The sequence below is a fragment of the Otolemur garnettii genome, unplaced genomic scaffold (assembly GCF_000181295.1).
Source record: "Otolemur garnettii isolate 467f Iridium unplaced genomic scaffold, OtoGar3 scaffold00031, whole genome shotgun sequence".
NCBI classification, from domain to species: Eukaryota; Metazoa; Chordata; class Mammalia; order Primates; family Galagidae; genus Otolemur; species Otolemur garnettii.
This window is the reverse complement of record NW_003852426.1, coordinates 4,171,769-4,174,183: the sequence shown is the minus strand read 5'-3', so window position 1 is coordinate 4,174,183 and position 2,415 is coordinate 4,171,769. Positions and strand designations below refer to the sequence as shown.

At 37.8% G+C, this 2,415-nt stretch overlaps 1 pseudogene; it reads left to right on the top strand.

Annotated features, from left to right (window-relative positions):
* Window positions 1-890: 890 nt before the first annotated feature.
* On the top strand, window positions 891-1,228 carry LOC100941660 (annotated as a pseudogene).
* Window positions 1,229-2,415: the final 1,187 nt, after the last annotated feature.

Genomic DNA, 2,415 nt, shown 5'->3' with positions numbered 1-2,415 from the left:
AGGCAGGAGACTCGCTTGAGCCCAGGAGTTGGAGGTTGCTGTGAGCTGTGATGCCATGGCACTCTACCCAGGGGGATAGCTTGAGGCTCTGTCTCAAAAAGAAAAAAAAAGAAGAAGCTTAGCAAAGAAATTTTAGACTTAAGCTTAATCATTCAACAATTGGATTTAACAGACATCTACAGAACATTTCATCCTAACAAAATTGAATACGCATTCTTCTCATCAGCCCATGGAACTTACTCCAAACTTGTTCACATCTTAGATCACAAGTCTAACCTCAGCAAATTTAAAAGAATATAAATTATTCCTTGCATTTTCTTGGACCATTATGGAATAAAAGTTGAAATCAGTAACAACAAGAATCTGCATACTCATACAAAAACATAGAAACTAAATAATAACTAACTAAACTGAATGATAGCTGGGTCATAGATGAGATTAAGAAGGAAATTACCAAATTTTTGGAACAAAATGATAACGAAGACACAAATTACCAGAACCTTTGGGATACTGCAAAGGTAGTCCTAAGAGGGAAATTTATAGCACTGCAAGCCTTCCTCAAGAGAATGGAAAGAGAGGAAGATAACAACTTAATGGGACATCTCAAGCAACTGGAAAAGAACATTTCAATCCCAAACCCAGCAGAAGAAAAGAAATAACCAAAATTAGAGCAGAATTAAATGAAATTGAAAACAAAAGGATTATACAACAGATGAATAAATTAAAAAAAAATTTTAAAGGTCAATAACATAGATAAACCTTTGGCTAACCTGCCCAGGAAAAAAAAGAGTAAAATCTCTAATTTCATCAATCAGAAATGGCAAAGATGAAATCACAACGGACTTCTCAGAAATTCAAAAAATCCTTAAAGAATATTACAAGAGGCAGCGAAGAGAGTTTGGCGCCATGTCTCACACCATTTTGCTGGTACAGCCTACTAAGAGGCCAAAAGGCAGAACTTACACTGACTATGAATCTGTGAATGAGTGCATGGAAGGCGTTTGTAAAATGTATGAAGAACATCTGAAGAGAATGAATCCCAACAGTCCCTCTATCACATACGCTATCAGTCAGTTGTTTGATTTTATCGATGACCACGCAGACCTCAGCTGTCTGGTTTACTGTGCTGATACCCAGACATACCAGCCTTATAACAAAGACTGGATTAAAGAGAAGATCTACATGCTCCTTCGTCGGCAGGCCCAACAGGCCAGGAAATAATTAAGTTGGAAACAACAGGGGGCTGGGGGTGGGCTTGGAACATAGGGGTGTACAGCATGCTGTAGTGGAAGTTTTGTATTATAGTAATCCTGTTTTCATTTTGTTACACTCTAGCCAAGATTAAAGATATTAGATGAAATGTGAGGCTCTTATTCAATCTGAAAACCCCATTGCCCCTACGTTTTTTCTTTTTCTGTTTTTTTTTTTTACTTAAACATTTTTATGATGATTTAGATGAAAGTTGTTCTTTGTCAGCTGATATTGGTTCCAATCCTTCAGACTGTTCTACCTGCTTTATAACATTCACTGTACTAACCTGTCTTCAGGATGGGGTGAGGGATGGTTAACAGTTATGTCCTTGAGATAAAGTCTTAGTGAAAAATAAATGTTGTTTAGTTATATATATAAAAAAGAATATTACAAGAAACTCTATTTTTAGAAATACAAAAATCTGAAGGAAATAGACCAATACATGGAAGGCCACCATCTTCCTAGATTTAGCCAGAATGAAGTGGAAATGTTGAACAGGCCTATGTCAAGTTCTGAAATAGCATCAACTATACAAAAAAAATCCCTAAAAAGAAAAGCCCAGGACCAGATGGCTTCACATCAGAATTCTACCAAACCTTTAAAGAGGAACTAGTACCTATATTACTTAACCTTTTCCAAAATATAGAAAAAGACAGAATACTAACCAACACATTCTATGAAGTAAACATCACCTTGATCCCCAAACCAGGAAAAGACCCAACAAGAAAAGAAAATTATAGACAAATATTACTAATGAATATTGATGCGAAAATATTCAACAAGGTCCTAGCAAACCGAATCCAGCAACACATCAAATAAATTATACCTCATGACCAAGTGGGTTTTATCCCAGGGTTTCACGGCTGATTCAATATATGTAAATCTAGGCTCGGCGCCTGTGGCTCAAGTGGCTAAGTGTCCCGTCCTGCGGGACACGGTTATTCGGGGGGGGCGAGGGGGACCCAGCCTGTAAAGAGAATGGGTGAGAAAAAAGGAAGGGAGACCAAGCAGATTTGTCAAGGTCTCATTTAATGGGGGTAACAGATCAGTTTTTATAGCATTCAGAGAAGACAAGGGGTGGGGTAGAGGAATGCGGGAGGTAGAGCTTGCATCAATCTCCTGCTGGGAATGTAAACGATGTGTCTGAAACATTTTATGGCTTCT